At 38.6% G+C, this 15,710-nt stretch overlaps 1 long non-coding RNA gene across 1 annotated transcript; it reads left to right on the top strand.

Moving 5' to 3' along the window:
- The first annotated feature begins 938 nt into the window (after nucleotides 1–938).
- On the top strand, nucleotides 939–2,686 carry LOC101470578 (uncharacterized). The gene is made up of 3 exons (XR_191726.4): nucleotides 939–954; nucleotides 1,349–1,405; nucleotides 1,543–2,686. It is a non-coding gene; the product is annotated as an uncharacterized LOC101470578 (long non-coding RNA).
- Nucleotides 2,687–15,710: the final 13,024 nt, after the last annotated feature.

The following is a 15,710-nucleotide window of genomic DNA, read 5'->3' as shown; positions in this document are numbered from 1 at the left end:
GTGCATAAAACTGCATGCAGCCATGCCCAGTGCAATGTTTTTAAGTGATGTTGATTTCTTATCATTTCTAAAGGACAACTGATTATATCCTTCGAACCCCATTTTTATTAATAAGAATGATAAAAAAAATGAATCTCATCACAGCTCATAATTTCAGTGACATTTAACAGCGAGTGTTAATTTCATACCCGCAATCAATCTGAAGAAGATTTCCTGTTGTTTTTCTTATTTTATGAGCTGTGTAACAACACACGGCGGTTGATTCTGCATTTCAATGATACACCGCAGAATGATGTGAGGAGGTTCTGGTGAGCTCCATGGCGAGTGCTGCATGAATCGATTCTAAATCACTGTTCTGAAATTAACAAGATGGCCTCCTGTCGGGTGGTGCAGGATTGTGGTAGGACTCGACTTAAGCGGTCAAAGAAGTGCAGGAGACTGATGCTGTCCAGTGTAGCAAGTGATTTATTCACCATTCTGTGGCCCAAGAATATTTACAAAGAAACAAATAAGAAACTCAACTCTATAATAAACTCAATTCAAATAAACATAACTGAACTTAAATCAACGGAAATTAAGGTCAAACTGCACACAGCTACACTGACCTGAACCCTTCTCCTGAAACACCTGAGTTCGTCTGCTTAAATAGTCCCCTTAATCAAACACTTTCTCCTCTGGACTATTCCATTCAGTAGGTAGGTGAGATGAACATGATTATATTCATCCTCTACTACTCCTCTTGACTGGCAACATAAACTCTGGTGTAATCAATACATATCACAACATTAAATCTATTTCTTTATAAACCCTTTAAAATCAACTTTATTAAATTATAAGAATTCTTCCCCTCCTGCCCTTGGTCTCTTCCTGTGACCTCAGATGAACCCAGAAGGTATAAAGCAGGAAGTAGAACTACATTTCCTCCTTTTGCTTCTGGAAGACAGGTAGGTAAAGGTAAGTTCAAACAATACAAATTAACAGTTGAAATAAATAACATGTTAACTTAACAAACTTGCATGAATTGATTTAAACCAAGATGTTATATTATATAATCTGTAAAAGTGCAGAACATAAACAAACCCGGGATAGTAGATGTTTGCCTATTGCAGATTACATGTGAAATATGGTTAAATCAAAACAAGAATGTTAACTAAGAATGTAGACAAATGGTCTTCTCACCCACTTTGTCACAAGGATCTTGATAACTTGAATAATGCTGAAGTCGTTTGAAAGGAGGTTTTGAATATCCCCCCTCAAAAGAAACAAAACTGTCCCATAGACACTATTAGGATATGTCTATGTGTGTAGGCTTCGTGCAAAATTGACACCCACTCTTGTGTCCCACCAGTGTTGCAGCTCAGCTCTATGAATTCAGCAGCACTGGGCCTATTTTTTAGGTGTTTATGTGAGTTACGATGTTTCTTCCCAACAGACCTTGGCTGTCTTTCTCTCTCGATCGGTGCATCTCTGTCTCTTTTGTTTCTCTTCCTTTGTCTCTTCATCTCACTCACTCTGCTTTTCTCTTCCTTTCTTTTTACTCAGTGCACAGGGGCCATTGTAAAACACTGGCCTGAGTCCCAAGCCCTCAGGAGGCTCAGAGGCTCAGGGTTGACTGATCGCTGGATTTCACCACAGGCTCCCAGAACGGGGATTGTTGAAGAAGCTTTTCCTTCCCACTGAGACCCCTGTGGATTAAGGATTCCTGGCTTCTGTTGCAATAATAAGGCCTCACACACTGCCAAAAGAAAAGACTGCAGCAAAGCTCTGCACTGCTTTAACCGAACATTCTGTACATTGTCACATTTTGCACCTTTATAATTTGTTCTTTTTATTTTGCGATCTGCTCACGTTGAAAGAGTGCAGTTAAATCTGTGTTTGCAATTGAATAATCTAATTCCTGACATATTTTCTCCATGAATATGTACTTAAAGATTGAAAAGGTTGTTGCATAGGCTCCTGCCCACATACAGACACCAGTTCAAATAAACACATCGGTGTCTACATACATTACTGTACATATATAGATGCCAGTAGCAGCTTTGTAGCAACTAAGATGCACTGAAAAAAGATGCATATGTTTCCCTTGTTGCTCTTTGCTTGCACTTTATTACTCACTCAGCACTCTCTGCTGTGAGTGCCAATAGGTCGAATCAGAATGTCAGAGTGAGTCAAGCGCAATAAAGCTGAAACAAATCAGAGCCTATAAAGATACTAAGAGGGAAGATGGAAAAGGAAAAGTTTATAAAAACAACAACTATAATGTCTTTTTAATCATCTAAACAGCAGTGTCTGCAGCTTCAATAAATACATGAAATGCTTTCAAACACAGATAAAAAGATATGAACATATTTGGTGTTGTTTTTTAAAAATATTAGAATTTCTGTAAAAATGACAATAATATGTGAAAATGTTTAAATATCATGTATAATGTATAGATATATAGACTACACATTGTTGTTAGTGTTTGATATTTCATCTTATTATTGATAAGTCATACATTTTTGCAGCCCAACATCACGGCCATATTCACACTAGCAGGAAAAATGTAAATGTTATGGCATAAAACATCCAAGCTAGGTTTGAAAAAGTAATGAAAGGCTGATATTTGCATTCTTAATATTTTTATGACTGAAAAGGAGAAACCAGGTGATCTCAGTTAAACCGGAACAGCTTTAAGCAGTTTCACTGACAGCTGAGCTAGCACTAGCAGCTACACAAATCGCTGTTGGTAGCTGTACCTTTACACAGCTGTACAATAACAACCATATGCAGCAATTTAACATCTATACCATGTGGCATTTTCAGGTAAGCTGAGTGGCATGTTAGATTTTTAGCTCGCAAACTGACATTAGCCGTGCTTGTTCCTGGGTGGATGTTTGTTTGCTAGCTGATTCAGGAGATCAAGAGAAGCAGTAGGCACATTTCCGGCTTGTGGAAGGGGAAGTATGTTTGTGTTCTGCATTTTCATCTTGGTATAGAAGGCAAACCGTCTGTAAACAGTGTTAAGCATTTTTTAGAAATCATTTCCCAACAAGCAAGTCCCACATCAAAAGTAATTCATCTGTTTTAAAGGATTTATACAATATGCTGATGGACTGTTGCTGTGTTAAAACATAAAAGAATGAACTGAGACTGGAGAAGTCTCAGTTGGATAAGTGATGCAATATCTCTCCCACTGAAAACAAATTTCCTAAGTAATGAAAACGGGGGACTTGGTATCCATCTATCTCTATCTAGCGATGCACTGCACCAATAAATATCCATTAATTTGAGCTCTTTCTATTTTTTTTAAACTAATTGAGTCTATAGGAGAAACTGAGAAACAAAGACGCAAGGGACAGGATGGAACAACCAAGATAGAGACTGGGCCTAAGTCCCTGTTAGCCACCTCCACACAGTGGGACGCTTATGTGATGTTGATTGGCTTTGGTACAGTAGCAGTACTCATTGCTAATGACATATCCAGGCAACTGCAATTGAGCTGTAGTTCCAGATGGCTCTCTGCGGTGTTTTTGACGCCACAGCCTTCTCCATGCAAATTAGTAGCAGAGACTGACCACCATTAGCTCTTTATGGAAGTCAGAATCCATTAACACCATTGTGTTAATGGAATCTGACTTCTGAATTTCAATCTGACTTGGCACTGCCTCAAAAAGCCACTGCTCTCTCATCATCATGCTGTCCTTCTAGCCCTGCAATAAAGCGGGGACAAAATGATCTGTGTTTTGGACACAGTTGTGAACAGTCAAACAGAGCCTTCTGGAGCCACAATTTCTACCAGTTAATACAAAGAAATGTAATTTAATGCAGAGAAAGAATGTAGTAAATGAACAGTAATGACAAAGTTGGACTCTAACACAGCAGCACTACTGATGCGACCAGATGCTAAATTCTGCACAGTTTAGAGACTTGACACACTGCCAGTTAATTAATTGTGTCTCTCTAGTGCAAAATACTACCAACACACCAACCGACATCCTCCAGGCTGAGTAGCTCAGAAAGCATCCATCTTAGTGGCCTCCTTCAACTTGAGCAGTATATTTTAAAGTAAGCTGGACAAATGACAAAGGGACAACTTTCCTATTGTACAATAGCAGGGATTACAGAAACCCTCTTTCCTGCTCTCCCTAAGGTGAGGGGAAAAGTAATTGCTGGACTTTTGGACTTGATAAAACCAAGCTAGAGATAAATGGGCAGCCTCCATGGTTGAGTCTCAAAGGAAAACTAGACAATAAGTCTTTTGTTAATCCTTTCCCCTTGCTTTGCGATCTCTGAAAAAGCAGTTGACAGATGTTTAAGAGAAGGAGAAAGTGGTAGATGTGGTGGTGGATCTCAGTGCTGTTAACAGTCAGATACTTGCTTTGAGTTATTCTTTTATTTGGGTTTATATTTTGCTACTGCAAAAATGTGGATCAAACATGATCCTACAAAGGTCTTTCAGTATCTGTCTACAGGCTATGAGCTACTGTGGAGAACTTGTTTGTCTTTCTACTGATATTGATCGGTCAGATTTCATAGTACCACAAAATTGATAGACTGTATCCCTCAAAACATGATGGAGATACATGAGCTGATACATAAGTTGTGAATATTAGCTCAAATTCACACAGATATGCAGCAAATCAGCCTTTTCCACTGTTTACAATGTCTGCACACCAGCAGGTGCATTGCAAAGATATACAAAAAGCCAATGCTATTAGGGTTTTTCACTCTGTTATAGCTGCAAAGGCCTGGTTTCAAAGCAAAGAGCTAGAAAATGAACACTTTACACAAATTTATGAGCTGGTTAATTATTTAGACACACCTCCACCAGTTCCTTACTGAGGTAGTACTTGCTGAGAGGCTGGAGTCAGGAAGCATGAGTAAATAGTATGATACTATCCGATGGTAGCAGGTGCTAACCTACCTACAGCTAGCTTGATCGGTTAATAACTTGCTGATAGTCCCTTGAACACCAGCAGAAACTGTGTTGCTGGTGTTTGACGTCAGCCTCCACCGCTATTTTCAAATATCTATGTGGTGATATTTGGAGAATTAGCAAACACTAGTTGATAGAAGTTGCATATTTGTGGAGAGACCGTACCATGCACAAAAACAAAACAATTTAATTTCAGTCCTCATTTTATTGGGTGCACAGGTCATGTGGCACAGTAGGTTTAGTCTAACTCAGACCCAGAGCAAACAATATTGTTTGACTGATGGCCCTTAATATAAAGACTTCGGACTTTACGTTTCCCAATTTTTGCTTTGAGTTATTTTGTTATTTACATAATAATGTAAATAACCTAATAATGATCCTTATTGCTGTTTTAGAGGAGCGGTGCTTCAAAGGATAGTTGCAGATTTCTGTCAGAATCTGCAGATTATACAGTACAAATAAAATGTTCACGTTTCTCCAATGTTGTCTTCCCAACAGTTTCACTAACATCTACACTTATTGGCCAGGAAGCGTTTGCGATGTCTTCTCCGGTGCTGATAATTGGCGTCTGTCTTGTGTCAGTGACGTAAAAGACGGATTTAATGCGACATGACCGTTTAAACAGCAGTCGCTTTCTAAAATATCGGATATGTATCGGATTCAGTGCCACATACGAAAGTGACCCAGATCGGATTTGAAAATATCGGATTTGTGCCGTTCACACTGTCATACTACGATCGGATATGGGTCGCATAGGGTCAAATAAATCTGATTCGATGCGCTTTCACCCGCAGCGTGAACGTAGCCTTTGAATATTTGTTAGTGTAAGCCCACTGTGTCAATACCTCAAACCTCATACATGCACTGTCAGAAATGTCTGACACACATTACCTTTATAGTCTAAATGCCTTTAGACTTTAAAAGTTATCGTATTCTGGCTGACTGTATTCAGATTTATGTCTAACAAGCCTTACAAATATCACAATTTATCAGTTATAGCACATCATGTTTTGCATTATTTGTAAATTCTGTTGTTGTAACCAGCTAAAAGACCTTGTAGATTATGATCTGCAAAACTCGAATTAATCGCTGACCCAGGTGTATAACTGATTATACTGCATCTTGTTACAAGTCAGCTTGGGGTAACAGAAATTAGCCAAAATCAGTAGCCAAACAAAAGAATAATCAGAGATGCTCTTTCAGAGGTAATTAATCAAATTCTCGTAAGTGAACGCTGGTTTGTGAGCCTTGCAGAATAGCAAATGAAGCCCCTGCTGTAACCTGCTGAGTCTCTTCAAGGATGAGCTTTCATCTGCAGCATCAGTGAGAACCAGTGCAGTGCTAATAATGGGCAGGGTCTCCCTTTGCTCTCAAACAGCCACAGCGCTTTATGATTTGGATTTTTCAAGATTTTTCATTAATTCCTTTGAGATTCTGCTGACATGATCGGATGACATCAGATAATTGTCAGCTATGTATTCCTGCTATACATTTCCTGTTGCCAGAGAAGTTCTATTTTATTTAAACGGCAGAGACCACTGAAGTCCACTGAGCTCACTATTAGGCTCATATTTCAGACAACTTCTGTTTTTCTGACATGCTGCGTTATCAGACTTCAATTATTCATTAGAGTCTTTAAACAAAGAATGACTGACAATAAGTGGGCCAAGAAAACGATCTCCACACTATCATGCCTTAGCCTCAGATGTACTGCATATACTGTTAAGCAGACACTACTACACACAGCTGCAGCTGAAAGAAAGAGAGAGATGCACCACCTCCCACTTCCAGCATAAAAGAGTAACATAGGCTATAGTAGTCAGTGAGTACCAAATGCTGTTAACCTTCTTTATATTGGTTGAGATAAAAGTAAAATTAGGGTAATGAAAAGGGTAAAAGGTATCAAGGCACCACAAAATCTTGTTATCAGTTAGTTTTCTTGAAGCTTAAACTAACTCTTTTAAAATTTTGTTTAAAAATGGTTAATACTGCCAACAATAGTATAAATTAGTTAACATGACTGTAATAACTTGTTAAATGTTAAACAATGTTAAACTGACTTTTTCTCCTAACACAAGGTTCATTTTATGCTGTTTTACAAAAGCAAATACTTTAACAATGACAAAAACACACCCAATACATGAGCCTTCCTCATGACAGTAAATGTAGTAACTGATGATACTTCGACTGTTTCACTCCTGTTGATGTCTCTGAGCTAACGTCAGCATTTGTTTTATCCAAACCATAGATGTCTCCATTAGATATCTCCATTAGACACAATCCATACAGGGCTGTTTAAAAAAAATCCTACCTTTGATTTTAATTATTATCAGCTCATCATTATTAGTAGGCTACGAACAACAGGCTTTTAAGGCTGCTGTATTCAAACCATTACACAAAGCCCTTACTTTACCCAACTGTCTTAGCTAATTATAGACCAATGTCCAACATTTCATCATCTGAAGAGTTTCAGTCAACATTTGGAGTTCGTAACAGCACAGAGACAGAACTATTCAATTCCATTTTATTCATATAGCGCCAAATCAACAGTTGCCTCAAGGTACATATTGTAAGGTAAGACCCTACAATAAAGAGAGAGAGAAAACAGAAAAGTCAGATGATCCACTATGAGCAAGCACTTTGGTGACAGTGGGAAGGAAAAACTCCCTTTTATCAGGAAGAAACCTCTGGCAGAACCAGGCTCAGGCTCGTTTCTGTTATTTGAGGAATATTGCTTAAAATTAAAACCATCTCAGAGTAACACTGAAAAGCTAGTTCGTGCATTTGTTACTCTGTGTTGGGCTTTTGTAATGCCCTATCACCAGGCTCTCCTCAAAGCTCCCTGAAAAGCCTTCATTTGCTACAAAATGCAGCAGTGAGAGTACTTCTCTTCTTTGGCTCCCTGTTATTATGCCAAAAACACACTTCACTCTCAAACTGCTGCTTACTGGTGCTTCCTAGAGTCTCCAAAAGTAGAATGGGAGGCAGAGCCTTTGGATATTAAGCTCCTCTTCTGTAAAACCACCAGCATGGGTTTGGGAAACAGACACAGTCTCTACTTTAAAAATGAGGCTTCAGACTTTCCTTTTTGAAAATGTTTATAAGCAGGGCTGGATCAGGTTACCCCAAAACACGATGGAATGAATATTTCTCTTCCACTCGCTTCTGTTTACTTAACATGCAATTGTCATTAATGTCTGTCTCTCTCTTTCACAGTTTAGCATTTGACTCAATTTGTTGTTGATTGTCTTTGTGCTCTCCTTTTCTCTCTTTACTTTCCCTTTACCTCCAATCAGAAGCACCAACCTGATCCTGATTCGTCACGTTTCTTTCTGTTAAAGACGAGACCTTCCGTCACCAGGTTCTTGGAAGTTGTTGTGAAATTGTGTTATATAAATAAAATTGAGGTGAACAGCATACTCACTGTTTATATGGCTGTTGTTACAAAATCAGAAGCTTATTATTCATACAATAAATAAAAGTTTGCACTTTACACCATTAGTGTATTTATGAAATAGACATCTGTGACAGACAATTTGATTTATTTTACTGAGGACAATTCTTACTTTTATTAAAAGCGAAATAACTCAGACACACTGACAGACCTGTGTAATAGAATTATGCTTGAAACATACCCTGAGACAGACAGAAAGATTTATAAGGAATAAGAGGAGAAATGAAGGCAGACTGAGCATAAGGACCATCTCAGAAAGAGAAAACTCATAAGAATCTGAAGACAACAACAATAAAAAAAAATAATAATCCCCAAACAGCCAAAGACTGCAGACTCAGAGTCTGCTTCCAGACTCAGCCTCCTGTCTAACCCATTGTAGTCAGCATAAAGATGTATGAATTCAGTTCTCTATGGATGTCTGCTTTGTTTCTGGAAGGAGAGAAGAAAGTGGAGAGACTCCAAATTTTGCCTCAGGACACATCTGGACTGTGGAGTTCAATGTAACGCTAACTGGCCTTATTTTTTCCTCTTCTATATGACACAAATTTTGGAACTCACCATGCTCAAAGGGGGAGCTGTTGCTTAAAGCTCAGCATATGCTGACTTCCTGATCAGCAGATCATCATGCAGCAGTGTAGGCCAGTTATAGTCTGCTGAGAGACAGCTTGTCACATCACAGCTCATGGGAGCTAAAAGACCTCATTTGCAACCAGTCTGTCAGGAGTTCAAGCACTTAACCTGATGGAGATGGTTCAGCAGCTTGACTTTCCTAACCTCTTTCTCTGTCACCAATTCAAAGCTGCAGGCCTGGCAATTTCATTTGTAGCTGTCTCTTACAATAACAGTAATTGTTTTAATCTCAAGGGCTCACTGTTTCGTCTAGTGATTGTCATTTGCATGGTAATAAAGCAGACCAGCATTCAGCTAAATTATTCAGTTTTTTTCTCAAATGATTGTTAGTATCATATTAAAGGTTCAGGAGTGTCATTGTAATGTAGGACATGAGATCCACGTCATCAGTAAGCCCACATGGGATTTCAGAATATAAATACAAGACCATTACTTCCACAATTGCTAACCTAATCCTTAGACAACTGCAGTATTGTTCAGATTTTTGAAAACACGTATTAAATAAAATAAAGGAAAATATATCAGTAAATGGAGGGTAAGACATAGAAAAGATCATTCAGGCACAGTGGCTAGAGCTGGAGTGATGGTGCCTCTAAAATAATGAATAAAATGCAGTACGGTAAATGTGATATTAGTCACTGAACCATCATAATTAGCAACAATAAAAGCTACATACACATTAAGAGTTCCATCCATTTATAAATATTGTGACAGTATGAAAATTATAAGTGGATCTTGAGAAGAATCTGTGTGTGAGCTGTAAAGCTATAATATGTCCTTTAGCATGTTGTTGGCCACTAGAATAGTAGATACTATGTACCTTTCTGCCCTCTCTACACAAGGCACTATTGCTAGTGCATGTGAAAGGTGTCAGTGGAAACAGGTGGTAAGGTCCGTACAGGATGTCAGAATGGACCTCAGATGAAAGCTGTGGGCCAGTATGGGTAATAGGTGTTAAAACAATATTGTCTCTAAAGGTTTGACATCAAAAACATCCTCCCCTGTCAACTATTGCATCACCTCTGTAACATATGTTGATGAGGAGATTGCAATAACAGCTGTTTGGTCTTTTGTATTATAAAAGTTTGAAAAGCCATGGGAAATGTAGCAGGTCAGTATGGAGTTGGTGAGGTGTTAAAAATGGGGTTGTTGATGGTGCCTGCAAGGTGAGATGGCCTTTAACCTATAATAGAATAATAATAACAAATATTCAAATACAAAGCATTTTAATATTTAATATTTAACTTTCTCTCTGAAACAAAGATCCTTGTTCTAAAGATGAATCACATGCATGCATTACAGTGGGCTACCGAGGCTATGCTTAATTTAGCCAAAAGCCAAACCAGCTTGTTTTTAATTAAACTATTTGTGCAGCTCATCTCCCCCAAGATGAAAGTTGTGGGGGAAAAGAAGCTGAGCAGTATGGTTGATGAGGTCTTAAAAAAGTCTAAAAAGATGACATCAGAAACACCACCACCTTCTAACTATTGTTTTAGCTCTATAACAAATGTTGATGAGGAAATTGCACCAACAGTTGTTTGGTCTTATCGTGTTATATTGGGACATCGGTGTTTCATCCAGCCCATCAAAAAAAAAGAACCAAATTACAAATACTTATTTATATGGTTTTGAGACCAGATATGAGAATGGTAAGATTAACTTTGTGTGTGCAATGGATTTGCAGGGGAACACGTTTTCTTTCAACAGGTTAAAATGTGGGAGTATATTTGTGGTACGGGCATCCGAAATTCCGTGGGTACACCTACATCGCTAACCATGTATCAAGTTTTGATAACTACATACTTTTGGAGTACTTTGTCAAGCATAGAATAACACCGACTGTCACAGTGAGAGGAAGCAGAGTCATTCTGATGTATGACGAGGGTTTTGACCAGAGATGGATAGCCAAAACGGCTGTTGCACTTGGCTTTGACGACACAGAGAACAGGCTAATGAATATTATGTAGGTTTGTATCCAGACCTGCACTTTTATGACTATGATAGAATGAGTGGTTGGTCACACGGGTATCATTTGAGCCTAATAAGGTTTTTGAGAGGCTACAAAATAGTTTGTAACTATGAAGTGTGGCACTTTCCCAATAAGAAAAACACACTGTTTGAAAATTACGTCAAAACGTTTTTACAGTGTAAGCAGGAGGCATCAGGTTATCCAGAAAATGTGAAACTATTGATGACTATTATGAGAAAGCGGGCATAAGACTAGACCCTGCAAAGAAGTGGTCTGGAGTTGTAACAGACTACTGGTCAACTCAGTGTGGGGATGGGTCAGCATGAGAACCAACAGGCCCTTGTGTGAGTTGACTGACTCATTGACTCAGCCAGATTCACACAGCTAATGTTTAGCGATGAGTATGATGTGAGACTGTTTTGTTTCATTCAGTGCATTAAACTCCAAATCGGTTAACCACGATTAGCGGACAGAGTAAGTACACTCACCTGTAGCCAACCAGAAAACAGACACACATGTGGTTGCTGTATCTGATACCATCAAACATGATAGTGCAGTAGTTATTGTGGAAAGACACACAATAGTCATAATATTGCTTTATATAATCAACTTCTTTAGATAAGAGATATCAACTTTGTAAATGGTATACCTGAATTATTCTACCTCCAGACAAGAACAATTTGCTCATTATAGATGACTAAAGGAATGATGTTGCCTATAATAAGTACAAAACTTCACTACATTTGGACATCATTGGAATTTAAAATAAATAAATTTATCTAGCTTGATAATTGTTTATTTAGGAGAAAAACAGCTGAACACTAGCTATATAATTTTGTTTAATAACCCAGGGGTAAATATAAAATCTAACTTTTAAGGAAGAGAAATGCTTCCTGGTAACTCCAAATAGTTTATAGAAGCATTGAATCACGATGTAAGCATCCCTTACTGTCTGACATGTTAGGAGTTGTAGTGTGGCATGTATTTCTAAAACCCCTTGCAGATTTAAATGTACCTTTGTCTGCCCTCCCTAACACACAGGTAGATACAGCCAGTTCTTAGCTAATTAAGGGTTGAGGGGGGCTGGAGCCTATCCCAGCTGTCTTAGGGCGAGAGGCGGGGTGCACCCTGGAGAGGCTGCCAGTCTGTCGCAGGGCTAACACATAGAGACAGACAACCATTCGCACTCACATTCACACCTATGGGCATTTAAGAATCGCAAATTAACTTAGCCCTACTAACTGCATGTCTTTTGACTATGGGAGGAAGCAGGAGTACCCGGAAAGAACCCTCGCCATAAACACAGGGAGAACATGCGAACTCCTTACAGAAAGTCCCTGGCCTGATGGTGGAATTGAACTCAGGACCTTGCTGTGAAGCTAACCAGTGCACCACCCAGCTGCCCAATTCATTATCTCATCACAGTTGTCTTTGTAGAAAAACTCAAGAATCTCAAACACACAGCTGTGTTGCAGTTAGCTTGGATAATTGACTTCACAGCCATAACAGATCACTTTATGATACTTCGTCAAATCCTCCACCAGCAGGCGGAGAGTGACCAGTTTAATGTTGTTTATCATTTCTTCACACAGATCCAGTAGATCTGATGCATCCTGTGAGTCACAGGGGGGTGGTGGAGATAGAGAAGGAGACTGTATCAGCAAAGTCAGTAGGGGAGACTCTGGAGCTCCCTCAATACAAAGTGTGTTGTATGTAAAAAAGAGACCACTGTATTGTTATTGTCTCATCCCCACACTAGCTACCTAACACTCATTTTTATTTTTTTTACTTTTTGTAGACAGATTATCTGGCTACTTTCAGCCTACACACGTCAGAAGGGAGACCAATCGAATCAGACGTGAAATCGTCAAAAACAAGACGTTTTCTAATGCTTTCATAAGCAGCGTTGAACCTGTTTTTCTTGATGCCAACCTCACTCGACAGGCATTGGAGTGATCTCAATTCGCCCACTGTATAAAAAACAAGTCCTTAAACCATGACATGCTTCAAAGATGAGGAGTTACAGGTTTAACCTCCAGTTTTCAGCATCACTTGTCACTATTAAACGTTCCCTGTCTTTGCATACACTGAGAAAGTAGTATCAGTCTCTCCATGTTCCTTTTGCGCGGTGGTCCGCAGAGGTTTGCATCTGTACACATACTTCAGCTTCAGCAGTGGTGGTGAAGTTGTGGAAGGTGGTCATGGCTGGCAATGGCGTCCACTGTAAGTGAGGTTAGAAATGGTGTTCCAGGACAACAGTAAAAACATTGCTCGTCTATATATACCCATCACGAAAAAACCTGCCCACTAGGAGGAGTTGTTAACCCTCAGAAGGTGGTACCATATATGCAGCAGCAAAGGTGCGTTGTACAGAGGATCGTGCACATGTACATGGACGTCCATGCACGTGCACAATTGATGGGGAGGGGTGGAAAAGTGCTTAGTATCTACTACTCACTGGGAGCAAGAATAAATTATCGAGGCAGTGCTCACATACAGCGCATTATTCAGTCTGAAGCTAATGAGTGAACCAAAATCTGTCTGTTAATTAATTTTTCAAACACAGGGAAACACTGCAGTCCTTCCTGATGTGTACACATGTACGCTCAATGTACCATGGACTTTAAATGTCTTTGTTTTGTTTTTAACAGAAAAAAACCTTCCTGCCGCTCGATAGATGATTCTATTTGTTTGCACAAATTGAGAAGTACGTTTACACAATAACAATAAAAAATGTAATTGTATATTTAAAAAAACAGAACACTAAATATGAAGGCGCAGGCTTTTATCTTAATTTAAACATATTGCAGTGTTCCCGATCACAATCTTTCATTATAAATGACATAGCTGTTTTCTTCCCCTTATTGTAGTTGTGTGGATGCTTTAAGGATCCCCACTATTGAGTTCCTTCTTGGTGTTTCCGTACACTTTTCGCCGTGGACCTACTTCCACAATTTTTGTGCTATTTTCACCGTTCAAATTTTAAACTATTCTGCTATTTCTGCTAATGATGGCTATATCTTTTGGTATTTTTCACTATTATACTTTTTTAAATATTAAGCTTTTTTCCTTTAATTTGAAATGAATGGGAAACTTCTGCAATTCTGCTAAAATTTGCTTGTTTTTGAAACTTAACTCTTTCCTCATATTTTCACATAGAACAACCATTCAAACTTTAAAATGTTCTCAAATTATTGGGCTATTCAGGTATAAATCAGCTTTTTCAAATCTTTTACCGTTTTACTTTTATCCCTCTTAAAGTTTTGAGTTGCAAAATTGTGACTTTTCACAAAATACATGCGTTGTTATGGTTGCTATGCACTTGGCTTCCAGCGTGCCACTGAAGGTTTTGCAGTCTTCTCTTCATGTCCGAACAACTTCTTGCTACTTGCTCAATTTTCACTCAACTTCCACAAATGATACATCAAAACGTAGGTATTTTTGCTGGCTTTCAGGAAATGTCACTATCATTGTTGTGGGACTTATAGAATTTTTGCAAATCTCCTCAGACCAACACAAAGTCGGAAAACTCTCCATAGAAAGTCAATGGAGAGTTTGTTCAAAATCACAGCTTGATTTCTGTAATGAGAGGCATTTTCGAATCGTCATATCTCCTTAACGAAGCAAAGTTAAGACATGAGGCTTGTCCCAGTATATCTTCAGACACTCCTGACGCTCTCAATTCAAGAATTTCTTTCTCACCTATTACCGTTCTGAAATGAGTTAGACTTGCTTGAGGGTAGGAAATTCGTCCTTCGCTCAGATTTCTTCAGATTTCAAACTCTGGAAATGAACCACTTTTTTCTCTCATCATAACATTTTGTTGGATTTCCACAGAGACCTGAAAATTTCCATGACTGTTCACCAAAGCCTGCTGTCTTTTACGGTGAAAGAATGATATTGATACTCCAAATAGATTTAGAGTTAGAAAGCGTTGTTTGAGGGCAAGTCAAGGCAGTTTTTGCTTTGCCTCTACTCAGTTATGGTGCATTACAAGTCAAATATCTTTAATAATTCATATTTTAATGATAAATTGTCAACACTGGAAGATTCCCCCATCTCTTCTGAACAAAACGATCTAAGAATGACCGTTCTAGCCCCTACGGTTAGGAAATTATGGCCATTTGTTTGAGGGGAGTCCTCACTCTGAGAAATAGACTGCAGAAATCCTGTGTCTCTCTGTGCTGCGTGCACCTGTTTTGGCGGGAAAAAGTACACAGCCTCTCTGATTGGTGGATTCAAATTCAGCAGCTCCCAGTCTGCTTGACTGAGCTAGAAACTTACTTCTCTCTCCCTGTGTGTGTGTGTGTGTGTGTGTGTGTGTGTGTGTGTGTGTGTGTGTGTGTGCGTGTGTGACAGAGAGAGAGAGAGAGAGCCTTTTTATGGGATGATCTCATTGTAAGATTTAAATTCAATATATTTAGACTGGTTGACTGAATTGGATCTTGTGAGTGTGTCTCTCTGTGCATGTGTGTTTCCTTATGTGTACATATTTGTGATTGTGTGGCTGTTATATTTTTTTTGCTGATTTTTTTCATTTAACAAGTATATTTGAGGGACCCTCAGCATGTTCAGCATTTTTTCAGCTGTCCATTTTGCTTTTCCAATTTTTCTTTTTAAGTTATTGCTATTGTGCTAAATCATACTATTTCTGCTATTTTATAAGATTTGTGCTAAATATAGTATTTCTGATTAATTATAGTTTTTCTACCAAATCATAGTACAGTATTTTTGCTTTT

The sequence above is a fragment of the Maylandia zebra genome, linkage group LG7, assembly GCF_041146795.1.
Source record: "Maylandia zebra isolate NMK-2024a linkage group LG7, Mzebra_GT3a, whole genome shotgun sequence".
NCBI lineage: Eukaryota > Metazoa > Chordata > Actinopteri > Cichliformes > Cichlidae > Maylandia > Maylandia zebra.
Note: the sequence above shows the minus strand (reverse complement) of the source record. Positions and strands in the feature narration are given on the sequence as shown.